The 16,677-nt window shown below is 46.3% G+C and overlaps 1 protein-coding gene across 2 annotated transcripts in view; it reads right to left on the reverse strand.

Moving 5' to 3' along the window:
• HIC2 (HIC ZBTB transcriptional repressor 2) overlaps positions 1 to 13,744 on the reverse strand; it is a 73,914-nt gene extending 60,170 nt beyond the window's left edge. For both annotated transcript variants that reach the window (XM_032199022.1, XM_032199021.1), the window contains exon 1: positions 13,686 to 13,744. The gene's annotated coding sequence lies outside the window, so the exon portion shown is untranslated. The remainder of the gene's footprint in view (positions 1 to 13,685) is intronic.
• Between the last annotated feature and the right edge of the window lie 2,933 nt (positions 13,745 to 16,677).

Raw genomic sequence — 16,677 nt, forward strand, 5'->3', positions numbered from 1 at the left:
CTCTCACTTTCAAAGTGCAGCTTAGTTGCATTTTCACATTTACAGGCACCGGGTGCCCCTTCAGTGACTGGAGAAACCCTTGGGGCTTTCATTTTGTGCTGGCAGCTCTCAGATGACTCTAGAAACAAATCCCCAGGGGCTTCCATTCTGTGTGGCAGAGCAGAGGGCACAGAAAATTCTGGCTTTGTTAAAACCTGCAGAAAAATTCATGTCCTGTGTCTTCCCCTTCATGTGCTCCACATGTGCTGTCATGTCTCTGGGCCTGTGATAGACACACACTATTTAAGAAATTCAGACATAGAATATTTGCAGCTGGAAAACTTGATGAGTTGGCCTCTGCTGTTCAGCACTAAGTACCAAAACCTACTTTTTCCTGCTGTAACTGAGCACCAAGCGTAAATGTGTTCAGTTAGTCCACACAGGCACACTCTTGTTTCGTATTATACCAATATTCAAATGAGAGAAAGAGTGCATGTGTTATATTTGCCTTTATTAAGTAATAATCAATGTAATGAGAAGGCTCAAAGCTGTCCCTGGCAGGGAATGAGCCCACACAGCTTCTCCCCAGAGCTCTGTGACCCAAGTGCAGGAATGACTGATCTGATCTGCAAATTGCATCTCAGCTGTTGGGCCTGATCTTAGCAATGAGCACTCTCAACTCATTTCAATGGGATTTGAGAGCACTTGGTATCAAACCCTCCATCAGTCACAAGTTCCCTCAGATATAAGGGCATGTAGACCTGGAAAGCAGGACTTTGACACATGCTGGAGGTTTGAGCCTCAAAACAAGTGGGAATTGTACAACCAGAGGCTTCAGTGTAACCGCTGGTATCTAGCAAGACAAAGCAGCAAAACATCAAAGTTCCTCTCTTCTGGAATATTCCTTAGAACTTTATCATATGACTCTTCTTCTCCAGAAGAATTAATCAAACATTGAAAGGTAAACTGAGGGAAGCAGAAAGGCATCTTCTCCAACAGAACAGCCAGAAGATTTTCCTGCAAGTCATAATGGACATTTGTCACTTTCATCTCCCTAAAAGCATGATGCTTTCTTATTTACTGGGATCTCAGTTAGATGCAAGTCACAAATAAAAAATATTTCTGCCCAGCGTTTTTCATGTATTCTAGTAGGACTAATGTTTGCAGGGAGGTTTGGGTCACAGATCTCCTTCTAAAGAGAGGCTTCACGCACAAACAGATGCCACACCAGCAGTTGCGTGGACGCAGTCTGAGACTATTTTGGTGACTCTCTGAAGTTCTGGAGTAGTTTAAAGTGAAGAAATGACTGTTGTGTTTATGAAGGACATCCCAGAACATGGTGCAAAGTCTGTGTGGAAAGAGACAGAGAAAACAGATAGGAATGGGCACATGCCAGAGAATGAACTGATTACAGTGATAGGGCAAATATGTAGAAATGGTTGGACAAAGCAAGTATGTGCACAGCTGAGAATTCTGGAGGAAGTAAAGAATCCAGCAAGTTAGCAAAGCAAAGTATAAATCAAAATAAGATGGCTCGATGGACTCTTAAGTCGAAGCCAGCACTGGGATCTAAAGCATCAGCTTGCATTTAAAGACTATCATGGTTAGTCGTACACCAAATTGCATAATAGACAAATGATACGAATTGAAAGAAGATTAGTCTAGGGGAATAGACTCAGAGGGAGGATTGTAAGGAATTTTATTATTGAAATCCTGCTCCTAAGCTCTTCCATACTCAAGGAAAAAAATCTTAAATCCCATTTCCTGCCACTATAGGGCTAAAAAGTTAACACCATATTTCATAGCAGTTAACATGAAACAGGATTACCATGCTGACTTGTTCTTAAAGAGCAAATGCGTTCTAAAAACTAGATTGAGAAGGAGGTAGATTTCTTTCTGCCAAATCCTCTGACAAGAAGCAAGAGAGAGAAAACTTATTCCTCTCTAAGACTTCTGGGGATGAACAGAATTTAAAAGCCTACTGCCCTCGGTAGAATTGATGTACCCTCTTAATTTGGCTTTTTTTGGTCATTCACTGCAGAGACTGACTTCATATGAATAATAATTCTTTTCTTTCCTACTCAAAATCAGTGCTTATGCTTTTTTTTTATGAAAGCAAAATAAATGCTTTGTTTATTCCTTAAACATAAAGTTTTTTTTAAATAAGCTTTACGAGCAAGATCCAGTGACCCATCAGAAGGAATAACTTTTTAGTGCCAGCCAACAAACTGCTCCCTAATAAAAGGGAAGATTCAAACCCCTACCCAAGCAGACATCCCAGCCAAAGCCTTCTCTGGCACAGAAGTACTGGAGCCTGTCTGGGAGTTAGCTTTGTCAGAGCCTTTTGCATGAGGAGCACCTAGACGATGAGCATGTGCCATACCTCCCGCTAGACCTGTAATGTTTTGGCCAATTTCTCTCAAGCCTCTGAACTGTGACCTCAAAGCAAATGAATCTGAGAAGAAAATACATTAATCAGGCATTCACACAGCCAGGCTAAGGATTTTTAAACCAGGGATCTGAATCAGCTCTATTGCCTCCCACTTCTTTCCTGATACAATTAGCATCTGCCCCTGCAGCCAAGCCGCTGCCTCTCCAAGGGGGGGACAAGCAGCTGCAATTGCCTTGCCCTACAAATGCTGCCCTACTGCCCACTTCCTCTCCATGGGCTGCAGGAAAGTAGAAACAGCTCCCAGAAGTGCCTTGTGGAGGTTAGCATCCCTCCCCTACACGCGGGGAAGTGAGAGGAGCTGGGAGCTGCTACCAGCACAGCCTCTGCCTCCCTGCTGCAGCCCAGGCGCGGGTTCAGACGTGTCCCAGCCACACCTCTCCCCACCTAGGGCCAAGGCCATGCCAGCTCCACACACCTGTTGGAGGCTTCCCCACATTTTAAGGGAATCCCCAGAAGGGGATTTGCAGGTGCTCCACTCCCTTTAAAGTGTTCAGGCAACAAATCAGCCTGGGAAATTGGACCCATAGTACTCAGTGTGGCCCTCTGACCTTTTCCGAAATGTCCTCAGCCCACCAGGCTGGCAGGACTGAACGTTATAGCTAAGCGTGTTGAAAGAAGCATGTGATTTTTAAATCCAGTTGATTTTTTTTTCTGCTAGAGAACCTTTACAAAGGCATCACTAGCGTATCCACGGGAGTTTTGCAATTCTAGATTACAGGTGATTAAGAATATCAGCAAATAAGCAGGCATACAAGTCAGGGTCGGAAGCAGGCTTTTACTTAACACCAGCCTCACCAGGCACTTGAAAAATAAATAACCCCCCCGAGCAGTTCTGCTTTACCCAACAGCTATAAGGCTCCAGCCCCGCTCCTCGGGCAGGATTGTGCAAGCTCTTACCCCAGCAGTCACACTGGGTTCAAGCGAAGTGCCTGAGTAAGCATTTGCAGAATCTGCTCCCCCCCAGGCAGTTATCTATACTGCACCTATTTGTGCCTTGCATTGCAAGCTTCTTAGCCAGGGACATGGTCTGGAAGTATATTGTCAGCTGCAACGTGCTTTATCTCCATTTATGGCATTAAATCTAATTTTTGGTGCCAAGTGCAGCATTACCCTTACAATGACATCTATTAGAGACAGTTTCCCCTGAAGACTGCGCTCTGACCAACAGCCAGTTTGCACTGTTCATTATTTTGTTTTATTGCAAAACCACCGTGTCCATATTGCCTCTCCACTTCTTTAATTTCAAGCATTTTGCTAAAAAGTAACCAGTCAAGCACTGAATTATAGAAATCCCACACCCTGGCATTACACTGACTCCACTTCAGACGCTGCCATCCTTCCCTCCCTGAAGATTTAAAAGAACTGGGAACCAAATCCAAAATTAAAGCAGCAAACGTGACCGGTTAGCCTCCGGTCGTGTGTAAGCTTAGCAGAGGCCGACTTCCCTCCCGGTGCCAGCGCTGCCGTTCCTGCTGGGCACCCAGCCCCTTCCCCCCGAAAGCAGACAAGGGGGAGGGGGTGGGACAGCAGCGTGGCACAGCACCGAGCGAGCGGAAAAAAATCCCCAACTTCCCCTGAAATGCTGCGTCCTGCATGCCACAAAGGACAGCTGCTACCTTCTCACTTACAAAAACGTGACCCCAGCCAGTCAATGCACAGCCCCAGCGCTGGCAGATACCCTCCCACGCACCGCTTCTGATGGTCAAAGCCATTGTAGGGAAACAGCCTCCCCTCCACCTTGCGAAGGGCTACGTTTGCCCTGTGCTCCAGCTAGGCTCAGGGTGGCTCTTTGAGGGGTTTGGTTGGTTTGGTTGGTTTGCGGGTTGTGTTCTTTTGTTGTTGTTTCTTTGGGTATTGGTTGGTTGGCTTTTTCTGTTGTTTTTGTTCGTTGGCTGCTTTTTGGTGGGGATGCAACCCAAGGCGCTGCAGACAAACACGGGGGTAGCACAGGTCCGTGTGTAACCATGGAGGAAGCAAGCACAAATAGGCAAATATTCTGAATAATATCAGAGTAGACGCACATGGAAATGTGCTTGGACTCACCTGGACTCCTTTCCCCCTTTCTAGTCCAACCAGTTCAGGGCTGGGGAACATCCCAAGCCTCTGGCATATGGTGTTAGATACTCTGGGTTTTAGGTTTAAAATGACTGATAGATCTCCTGAAATGGTACAGCTGGTGTCACATAGCCCTGGTCCATTTCACGTGAACCTCTCAAAATTTGGAAGGGAAGGGGAGATTTTGTTTGTTTGTTACAAATGAGAAAAACTGGGGTGCTTAATCAGTCGTTTGCTGCATCTGCTGGGAGTGGAAGCTGGTTTGTCTGGCTGTGGCCGTGCCCTCTGTTCTGCTAAGGGAGAACCCTTGTGCAGCTTTCAGAAAGTCATAAAAAACATCTCAAAAATGCTGGGCATAGCATCGTTATATGAAGATACCAGAGGTAGAACTGCAAAGCATAGTTTACCAATTAAGAAAGCATTTTGAGATCCTAGGGTAGAAAGAATCTCTTTGCTGGTTAGGTAAACATTTTAATTCCGTATTCCAAAGATCACTCTTCCAGCAAGACCCTTAAAATATACGTCTTCCATGACTGTCCTCTGTTGTTAGTTACACCTTCACACAGCTTTTAAATAACAGCGTGGTTTCCACTACTGCAGCACAATTAAGTGTGCTGGTGTTCTGGGCATTTGCTTCCTCTTACAAGCCACTGAATTATTAGCACAGCATTCAGCATGATATCCTCGCGTACCATTAGCAGGGTGAAATATTAGACAATAGCGGCTACTACTGTTATTTACTGATGATTAAATGATAATGGAAATTCTGCCCATCTTCAGACTATCCTGCCCTTACCCAGGTAGCAATGGAGAGGTGTACAGATAGATGAAATGTTTTTTTCCAGATTCAAATGGTAAATCAGCAGCAAGCAGGTTCTCATACTCAAGTCTTTGTTTTAGCCCCAGTAATACTGACTGTCAGAATGAAGATAATGGGTAACAGTCCTCTCCCCTCACCCAGGTGACTTTTTCCCTCACTTAGGAGCTAAGCAATATCACTATGGCAATTACACCCATCACTTAAAATGAACAGCCAGAAACTGGAAGGCCCAGCAAAACTGGGACAAGCCAGCTGTCTACAGCTACTAAAAAGAAGTCCACTCTTGGGGAAATACTCGAGACATTCCCTTTCCAGAGGCACCACCCATAATAACAGGCCAACAGTCTCAAACACCTCTGCGTCTTGGATGGGTATGCCGAACCACATACATTTAACTGCTCTTTTTGGAGTTCACTTAAGAATGCTGCCAACTTGTAAACAGCAGAGTCAGTTTTGCTGCCAATACAATTTTTACCTAGAGCAAGCGGAAGTGCTTTTCCAAGAATTTCCAAGACTGTTGCGTCATGCTGTATGCTGGCACTGCACCACACAACCCAAGGAGGAAAGGCAAAAAAATCAAAGCTGCTGCTCAGCGCATCCTGAAAGCGATTATTTAGAGCGACTTATTTGTTTCCAGGAAGAGACCGGCATTGCAAAACAGACCTCCCCCCCCAAAAAAAAATACAAAAAAATAGTTTTCAATGCAGGGGAATGCGATACCTGGCATGTTTCAATTCTCATAACAATTTTTGAAACATTGTTTGAGAAAGTACAGTAAGAAAGAGAAATGCAGCATATCTGAAAGACAGGAGAGCGATCTTTTCTATTCTTCCTTGCCCAGTGTGAGTTTTGCAGAATACCGTAGTGTTAGTCCTTTGGCAACTTTACCATTTTGAAGCTTGATTAGAATTATGTGTACGATGACAGCATTTACAGCCCCTGCTAAGGTCAGGGTCCCGTTGTGCAAACGTTTAAATATGATGAGTATTTATAAGATAAATACACAAGACAAACCAAGAACATTGTATTCTCCATACTTTAAACATGCAGAAAACTTAAGTTGCTTAACTTCCTTTATGACCATAGCATGGAAAATTTAAATCGGTGACACAAACTGAACCCAGAGTTCCCTGGACCACAGCTCACCCAGAAGAATTGAATGTGTGCATACGTTCAAGCACTGCACCAATTCATAACAGTAAATACCTAAAACCAGGTTTTCAGTGTAAAATACTTCCCAAGTCTCAAGTTCCTTTGCTTTTAAAACACTTTCAGCCAATACCAGTCTGGTGATATCTGAAGTACAAGACAGCTTTCATTCTCACCCCCAAATTCCTTTTATTTAGTGTTTTGGTACTTCAGTGCTGGCTGTGTACACTTCATAGATGTACATGCACATTTGTATTTTTTAGTGGATTCCCTGCCATATACAACTTTGGTAGATATTTTCCTGCCTAGGAGGACATCTACGTTTTTCTTTGAAGACAGAGCATGATCATGTCATTAATATCACATTATCAAAGAGCATTTGAACTGCCTAGAAAATGAACAAAGAGCCTTTTTCAAGGACTCAAGAAGTTTGATGCAAAAAGCTCCACATGAGGACCATTCTGAATCCTTTATATACTTTATAAGGATGAACAGAAACTAAGAAAAACAACAAAGCAACTCACCCTTCCAGAGGTGGGGGAAAGAACATTACATAAAAACAGCACAAGTTCAAGTCTCACTATACACTGGCATAATTTCAAGCATACTTTTAAATAGCTCTTGTTTAAAAAAATGATGGTCTTCAATTGTATGTGATCTGAGGAAAGTCAAATCCTACATAGAGAAAGCCACTACTTTATTGTTTCATCAAATTCTGGGCACTTTACTAACCTTTTGCATCAGTACCCTCTTGTAAAGGGACAGAGGGGATGTTTTCTTCCAGTTTTAGTTTTAGTTCAACAACCAGTTCTTTCAGACTGGAGAAAGCAATGGAAATTTGGGAAGGGTAGAAAGGCAGGAAAGCTTGCTTCCTTCCAAATTAAAACTAGGTGTTAGAGACTAGTATCTGCTAGTTCTAAACTCATAAAAAAAACAGCATTGTTAGAAAATCATGAATCCCCTTTTGCTCGAAGAACATTTCATTTGCTTTGCATTTAAAATGGAGCTGAATAAGAATCATGGAGTAAGTCACATAGGAAGGGATCTTAGGAGGACATCAAGAAGTGTTTTGATAAGAAAGCATTTTCCAAGTATTATTTTTAATTTAGCACTTCAAAATACTCAGTTATAGCATTAATTGAAATCAATGCTATAGAAGTTGCTTGGTATATTTATCATAAACAATAACATAGTAAATTAATTTTGCTTCTGATTTGCATGTTAAATCATAACTTGAATGTGTTAAGCCCTGTCTTCCTGCTTAACAGAAAACAATGCCAAATTTAATGGTATGTTTAGTTGCATGTCCACGTGTTTTAATAGATACAAACCAGTGAGATCCAGTCTTTCCACTGGAGAGTACCTACTATATAGGCAAGCAAGAGAGCTTTAAAATAAGGTTTCTTGTTGGCTGGTGTCAATTCACAGTTAAAATTGGCAATGCAAATCACTCTATTCTGTTCTTTATCGGACAAGAGAAGACCTCCAAACTGTCAAACTGACTGCTGGCATCTTGACAGCAGATGGAAACACTGTAAGTGGAGTCTTACATGGCAGCGTCTTTATGTGACGCCCAGAAAACTGAATCCACACACTGAATCCTTTCTTATACAATAGGGAATGATCACACATTTATCAGAAAAAATCTGCTGTACACCTCTGTCGTCTTAAACCAGCCCATGTATAAATGGGACTAGCCCAGTGTAAAGAACGTAGCGAGGTTGTTTGCCATCTGAGGTTTCTTCCCCAGTTAGTCTGTTGTGTCTCATTTAAACCCATGGCAAAAGGCTGATCTGAAGACAATTTTATCTTGCATATTGTTTGGTTCAGCGGGGGAAGGTAGTGGATAGGGCAAATATATATTATTGAAAGCTATCCCCTCTTCCTTTACCCAAGAGACAGAAGGACAGCTAATGCCTCAGGCCAGCATACTGAAGTGAAATGCTCTCTACCTCCCATCCAGAACCTGACTGAGGACACCACTGGCAAGTTTTTCTATCCAGTATCTAAAACTGCAAGGACAGGAGGGAATTGTTCCTAGTTCCCACATAGAAGTCGCAGAAAGTTTTACAAAAGGAGCAAGTATATCCTATTTTCAGGGCCATTTTTATTAGGAAAGCAGCCCTTGATGACTGTTTTGAGCAGGAAGCTCCCTACACTTCTATAAACTCTTCTAATTGTCTGCTGAAGACTGGGACCCTTCATCTCCCAGCTTAGCTGTCTGCGCATGTTGCAGTGTGTCTTCTGGAGCAGAACCAAGCAGTTTTGTCCTCTCTACATTAGCAATAAACCCACACTGAAGGAAGCCTATTGCTGACAACCATTTCCCACAATAGGTCCATTTCTGAACATCCACTTGAGGTTTTCAGTGTAAAAGATCACTCTTTAGCCTCTCCAAATAAGAAAATGTACGTACGTAATCCTGGATAAACTAGATTCCCCACCCCTTTCCATTAAGTAAAATCAGTAACTAGAATCCCTGTTTAGGATTTGTGATTACAAGGATCACCCTCCGCCCTGCCCTGGTCAGACAAAACGGTCTCTAGGAAAGCCTGCGAGCCGTCATTTCAATAATGCACAACCCTGTTGCTTCCACTCCAGAACAGCTGACTTGAAGTGCATGCTAGGCTGTGCTTATTAACAAAATGAGAAATCTGATATATAGAAAGAAAACACTATGTGAGGATTAATCCTGGATTGCAGTTTGTGGCCAGCACTGGGCCGTCATCCAGGCATAGATGAAAAAGAACAAAACTTCTCCCACCTGTCATTTACAGCAGGTACAGCTATTGCGGTGTTGCAGCCGCCTTCGTACAGCTACTGTAACAATCCCTTTTATATCAGCTTAAAATTCAGGATTGACCTCACCGTTTCGTTTCTTCCTTGTTTTGCGGGAGCCAGCACTGGAGGGTGAATTTTCTTTCCAGGAATTACAAACAAGAAGTGTGAGTAACTTACATGTTTGGACAGCTAGCGCGTAATACTCACACACTTCAAGGAAAGAAACCCAGCATAAAATTGGCATTCTGTTGGAAGCTGGAGATGCTAACTGAACAAGAAAATACAACTCTCAGGAACGTTTTTTTACATTGTTTCTGCTGGTTTTGAGAGGAGTAAGCACACTGTAACAGCTGATTAAAAAAAAAAAAAAAAAAAACCACTAAACAAACCAATACAGTTGCTTTGCCAGTGAGCTGCAGCGCAGCAAACTGAAATCACTATTACATTACATTGTCCTTGTCCGTGATACTACAGCAAGATTAAAACCAATTTAAGCAGCCTTAGTGGTTCAATCCACACCAAACCAAAGGAGAAATCATCTTTATTTTTAAAAGATATTATGGTTGGGTCAGGACTCTGTTATAATTCCACAGCTGAGCCCTGTTAATTTTTCTCCAAGCCCAGCAGGGTAGGCATGTCCACTGATGCTGAAATGGTTCTCCTTCCCACTGAGCTTTGCCCGTCACCATATAGCCAATACAGTGGCTATGTCACAAATGTCTTCTATTTTATTCCATTCCAAGACCACATTTGCTGCTACACTGCAATGCCACTTTGTGGCAACATTCTTCCACTGATACTGCCAGGGAGGGCAGCTCTGTTCTTACACCTGATCAGGATGATTTGGTTAGGGGGCTGGAAGGTTGGTTTTCTGTAGGAGAAACACAAAAACCTCCTAATGCCAGTACCTTCTGTCTTTCAAGCTATAGTGTGTTCATCAGACTGGATATGAGGGTTAAACACTGCAGTTAGCACATACAGGAGTTCTGATACAAATGGAAATGTACTTCAGCTCTCAAACATTATCCTGTTTCTCTACATCTGTCATCAAAGAAGGTAGCAAGAGCTCAAAAAATAGCCATGTAGCCGTGCACTATTTTCTAGACAAGGTCAAAGGAATGCACAACATGCAGTTTATGTTTGACAGTTCTTAGTTACTGTGAGCTGTAAAGGTGCTAGAAAATAAGAACTCTTGTTGCATGATCTGCTGGTTACAACTTCAAATTTTGTACTGCGACCACCAATTTGGGGCTACAGTAGCCGTGTTAGGGAGTTTCAGTCATTCACAGCCAAGCCGACTAACACAGCCAAACTGACTAACATTAGGTTCTGTTCCAGTCATTCTAAACAGCTAACCAAAGTGCACGGAGCGCGTACCCTTCCGGAATAAGGCCTCCAACCTCCTCTTTCTCTCTTTCTCTCTCCCCCACCCCTTGTCACACATTGGCTTCTGCCAAACAATTCAGCACTGACACTAGGACGCACCACGTGATACCAAGTGCTTGAAGCATCTTGCCATACTTATTACTATCTATACATCCATAAGTCATTCTGCCCAGCAACGTATGTGAATACTAACATGAGCTATGTCTTTATGCATTAAAGATTTAGAGCTCACCCAGCTCCTTGGCAGAAGCATTTTCCCCAAACACTGAAAAATCATCCCTTTTATGTATCTGTGCCTCATCTGCATTTCACATAGATTAGGAAGCGTGACATAAGAAAAACCTGCTGTATCCTCAGATTCTCCCATTCCTCCTGCTTGCACCCCTCCAGCCACACAAGTCTGCCGTGATTAAGCAATGCATTTTAGATGCAAAAGAGCACGGCGCTCATGTAGGGTTTCCTTACCCGTGTTAGAATGGAAAGTAACAAATGTAAGAGGTTGCTTATTCTTAATGCTGATCTCCTCCGGAGCTAAAATGATATGTCAGTGGCAGGTGGCAAGTTTGAAGACCCCCCTCCCCTCCTTTTTTTTTTTTTTTAATAAATATAACAAAGGGCACACAGATTTGACCTGATGGGTCAACCATCAAAAGTTAAACTGATTTAAATAATTAGACCTAGAATGTCAGGCACCACTGCAAATAATTGCTCCTAATGCTTTTAGGATTAGATTGCTAATGAAAAGGCGCAAAAAGGAGGCCACTTGCAGTTGTGGAAATAAGTCAATTTTCTTTCCATATGTCATTTTCTCCATGTAGATTTGCTGTGAAATCCTAAGGAGCCATTTACAGCTTTCTCTCCAGAGCCGCTGTAGCATATACAATAGTTCTGAGTCATAAAAAATAGTAATAAGTCATCCTGAAATACTAGTTGTTTATACACTGTATTTATCAAGCATAGCAAACATCTGCTCGCAGTTCTGACATTTTCCAACGAAAGTGACTATTGCATATTGTTTTCCCCTTTAATTTGTGGAAAAACATGGAAGCCATTCAAATATAAACAGCATTCCGCAATAAATTTAAACCAGTTTTGGTCAAAGGACAGTTTATTAGCAGAATGCAATTTTGATGCTCTTCCCTCTGCCTTCTGGCTGCTCCCTCAGAGCCACTCTAACAGCTAAGCACCATCCAGGGCGGTCGCAGCACCCACCGCTAAACCCCTCGCTTCCTCAGCCAATTCATTAATTTGATGCCGAGCCGCGTCCACCCTCCCGACTCGCGGATACCGAGCGTGAAGTTACAAGCCTGGCGGCCCGCCGGGGGCGAGCCGAGTTCTCCAAAAGCTGCGGCTTGGGCGGCGGAAAAGTTTGCAGGGCACCCAGAGCCCAGCGCCCGATGGCGCAGCGGGGCCGGGCGGAGCGCAGCTGGCGGCCGCGATAACGGGGGGCGCGGGGGGCGCGCCGAGAGCCGCCCGCTCGCCGCTGTGCCCACTGCCACCTGGGCCGCGGCCAAGCCCGGGTCAATTATTGACTTCTCGCCGCCGGCTCTCGCCCCATACAAAAGGGGCCGGGAGGGAGCAGGGCGCCGCGGGCACCGCGGGGCTCGCAGCCGGGCCGCGCACCGCGCAGGGGGCCGCGCACCCCCCGGGCTCGCCCACACCCCCCCCCGTCTCCCCGCCCAAGGCTTTGCTTTTCTCTTAAACAGCAGACCACCAACACCACCAGCACCACCAAAAAGCCCGGCTCGCCCCGCCACCGGCACGCCCGGGATGCGGAGCCCGGCCGGGCTGCGCCCCGCTCCGCGCCGCGTTCACACGGGACCGGGCAGCGCGGCTCCGGCGTCACCGCGGAGCGAGCCCCGGCCACAGCGCTGCCAGCCCGGACGGACCGTTTTTATTTATTTTTTTAATAATATATATATTTTTATATATTTTTTTTGGAACAGCGCTGCGCCCTGGCTGGCGGGGCGGGGGGCGTGCATTTCCTCCGGGGCACAAAGCCGGGCGGGCAGGGTGCGCGCTCCTGCGCTCCGTCCATTGCATCCCAGCCGGTGCCGTAACAAAAGCCAGAGACCCGCAGCGCCGGGCAGCGAGAGCGGGGCCGGAGGCTCCTTCCCTCCGCCATCCCGAGCGGCCCAGGGGGGCGGCGGGGAAAGGGGGGAGCCGGGGCAAAAGTTCACCGCGGTGCCTGCGGGGCCAGGGGGTGCCCGGTGGGGCAGGGGCAGGGGGTTTGGCTGGGGGATGCCGGCCTGGCTCCGTCGCCTTGCAGCCCCGCCGAGGGACAGGGGAGGGGGAAGGAGACGATGCGAGTCCCGGGAGCCCCTTCCCTGCCCTCTCCTCCACAATACGGCCAGATTCCCAACACAAACACGCCCCACCCCCCCCACCCCTGCACCCCGAGGCTCCGTTCCTTCCCTTCGGGGGGGTTAAAAATAAATAAATAAAGACACAAAAATTCCGGCTCACTTGCAAGGCACGAGTGGGGATGGGGAAAAGGCAGCTCCGGGGCTGCCGGGCACCCCCGGCGGGCAGGCGGCAGCTGCGGCCCCCCCGCCCCGAGCCCCCCGCCGCCGGGGAAGGGGCAGCGCACCCCCGTGCACACACACACACCCATACACACACACACACACACACACAAATGGCACGCGAGGAGGGGGAAAGTTTCCAGCCGCTCCAACCAAATAGCCAACAGCGGCGATCCCCAGCCAGGCGCCGCGGCCACCGCACCGTCTGCACGCCCCGACCCCAAAGCTCCGGGGGCAGCGCGTTGGGAGAGCCGGGGGGGACCGGGAGGGAAGGGAGGGGGCACGGCACCGAGCACGGAAAATCCTCTTTTTGCTTTCGGGGCACTGCCGCCCGGCTAGCGCAGGGCAAAGGGACCGAGGGGCCACCCCCCCGGCGGCTCTGCCGGGTGGCCCCGGTGCAGCCGGGCACAGAAAGAGGGTGGCGGATAAAGAGCGGGGGAGCGGGGCTGGGCTGCACCGCGGAGCCCGGCAGCCCCCGGCCCCAACGGGACGCGCGGCCCCGCGCCCCCGGCCGCGCCCGCGCCCCGCTCCGCGTTACCTTCTTATTGCATCTGGAGCAGCAGCTTGGCTTCCCCTGCCCCTCTCCTCCTCCTCTCCCTCTCCTGTCCTCTCGGTTTATACCAGCCTGTTCCTCATCTCACAGCCTTCCTCCCAGCGCCATCTTGCAAGCTTGTGACGTTGGGAGCCGCTCACCCCTGACCCACATTTGAATAGAAGCCAAAATGAAAAAAAGAAGAGGAGAGAGAGAGAGAGGAGAGAGAAAGAGGGGGAAGAAGAAGAAGAAAGAGCGGAACAAGGAGAGGCAGGGGAAGCAGCAGCTAAGCAAGTGCTGTGCCAGTGTGGAACAGCATCGGCTCCCGCTCCCTTGCCAGCTAGTTTAGTAATAAGCAATTTCCTGCTTTTGCAATAAATGTTGCAGCGGCAGGGCTGGGAGAGGGATGGGAGCTGGGTAATTCCCACTGAGGGACCAGGGCTTCCCCCACCCCGAGCCGCCCCCCTTCCCTGCCACCCACACCCCGACACCCAGCCCCGAGCCCGACCACTGGCTCCCAGCAGCCCAAATACTGCAGCTCCCACCCAGATTTTGAGCAGCAAAAAAGGGCATTTATTAAGATTATTTCCTCCATCACCAATGAGGTCTCAAGTGTGTTTTAAGGGAAATTATAGAAATTATAACTTGCACATGTATCGGAATCCTAAATGAGCTTTATACACGAATTAATTGTGTTAACATGCTCATGTTAACACAATTTGCATATTAGCTTTTTATCACTCCTGTCTATTTGTTAAGGACTGACAGTGCGTTTCGTACCATCCGTGACACAGATGAAGATGTGGCCTTTGCACCTATAGAATCAGTAGAAATCTGAAGTTTTAGTTTTTTGGTTAGTTTACCTATTGGAAGTATATTGAGGGAAAAAGTTATTTGTATTTTGCATCCCTGGTCCTGCAAAGACTTTCATGCATGCTTAACTTTAAGCACATCAGTAATCACTCTGAGCAAGCAGAGGCTACTCAGATGCTTACACCAAGCATGTGCACAGCTTGCCAGCTCAAAATGCTATTTTGTAAAATGTTAAGTGAACTGATATTTTAATCTTACTGACCATTGCCATGAAGTACAACTGTGCAGAATTCTGAATTGTACCTTTGTTCCTCTTCTCCCCTTCAGTGTTATAAAGACAGTAGCTAGTTAATCTGTAATACAGGAGCAATGCATATAAACATTTTTATAGTAATTATGCACAAGAGCTCTTCCGCCATCCCACGTGAGAATCACTGTATTAGCTGCAAGTGTGAAATGACATTCTTTGTCCTTCTGTGCCATCCCTGCCACCCATAACCAAAACTCCCTGCAGCCTGAGCAAGGTGATTCATTAGTGAAGCTGAGCCTACCATTTAGCACAGCTCTAAGAATTCCCTAACAGCTCCAACACCAGCGGCTCTCGGCCACTTCCTGTGCAGATCTCTGCAGCTCGCGTACACCTCAGCTGTATCACAGCTGCAGCCTAAGCTCTCCTTCTCCGATAATAAAGATATTTTTTAGTTGCTCATCCAGAGTTCAAAGTGTTTTTGCAGGAGATGGTTTCTTCAGCCCTACCAAAGTGGCTCGAGGAGCAAATAAAGATAAGACAGATCACAACAGCCGTATCAGAAAGGTCTGGACTGGTGGTTTGTTCACAGTACACCCCATAAAGAGCAGAACACTTTAACCGCAGTGAGAACAGCAAACCTGACTGTCAGCACAAGACCCAGTGAAGTAGATAAGGATCAATTCAAGACTCTTCCCCCACCGGGAAAGTTAATTTAAGATTGGTGGTGCTGCTCCTAGCTGTATTTTAAAGCTAAGCGGCCTTGCAAATAGCCAGGGAGGTGTAGGTAGCCATTTGCTTCATGCTGTGCAAGAAGAATTGGTAGGCAAATAAACAGAAGTCCTTGCACCATGTTACCTAAACAGGGAAACAAAATGCATCCTGGAGTTATTTCAGGCTGGTTTAGGCAGTTGAGTTTAGAAAGACTCACTTTTGTGAATCCATGTGTCATTTCAAGACCTCAACAATGCCACTGCCTGCCCTCAGCCTTCCTTCCTTCCCCAGAAGCTTACCGCCCCAGAAACAGAGTCAGCAGAACAGTCTGTGTGTCCCTGCCAGTTCACAGACCCACGTCTTAGTTCAAACCCACTTTCATCAAACATCTGAACAAAGGTGCCAGGTTTTGCACAGGAATGGCTTGAGGCATAAGCATTTCAGTCTGTGTGCCAACTTTGCTATGCAGATGATAACCTCTAAGTGTGAACAGAGCGAAGAAGGTTGGGAAGAAGAGGAAAAACATCCTAAAATCCCATCATAAGACTTGCTGGAGCTGGTGTGCAAAAAGCTTTACTTTTATTTGAATCCTTTCAAGGTTTGGGAACGATCAATTCATGAGCATCCCTAAGGAAATGGAGGAAATGTCTCAGTGAAGACAAAAAAAAAAAAAAAAAAGAGAGAGAGAAATTAGGTGTCTGGCACCTGGAAATGATATGGTAGGATGCAACACTGCATTCAGCTTCATATATACATGATAATTATAAGGTTGAAAAGGAATTAATGAGAAAGCTAGACCTGGCGCTGTCACTAGAACCATGGACATCTGCGGAGAATCTGATGAGCCAAGTAGAAGTATGACCACACCTACCTGGAAAACATCTACAGGCATGCAAGGGAGATACCATGATACCTACGGTGTCTCCAAGCAACCTCAGCCAGGGAACTTGCCATCCAAACAGAGGGTACACCCTCAAGTTCCAGGAAATCACACCCACTGTGGGCATGCCTAGCACCGGGTGAAACCCGTGCCCATGTACGTGAAAAGCAAATGCCTACTGCGGCACGGAGAATGGCATTCACAGGTGAAAGACCAGAATAAAAAGGCAACGGTGGCCTTCTGTTTGCAGGTGTGGTGGCACAATGAGTGTATCAGGAAGGATGTTTTGAGCTCATGGACACTTCAAAGAAAGAGGCACTTTGGTTCCAGATAGATACTTGTGC

The sequence above is a fragment of the Aythya fuligula genome, chromosome 17 (assembly GCF_009819795.1).
Source record: "Aythya fuligula isolate bAytFul2 chromosome 17, bAytFul2.pri, whole genome shotgun sequence".
Lineage (NCBI taxonomy): Eukaryota > Metazoa > Chordata > Aves > Anseriformes > Anatidae > Aythya > Aythya fuligula.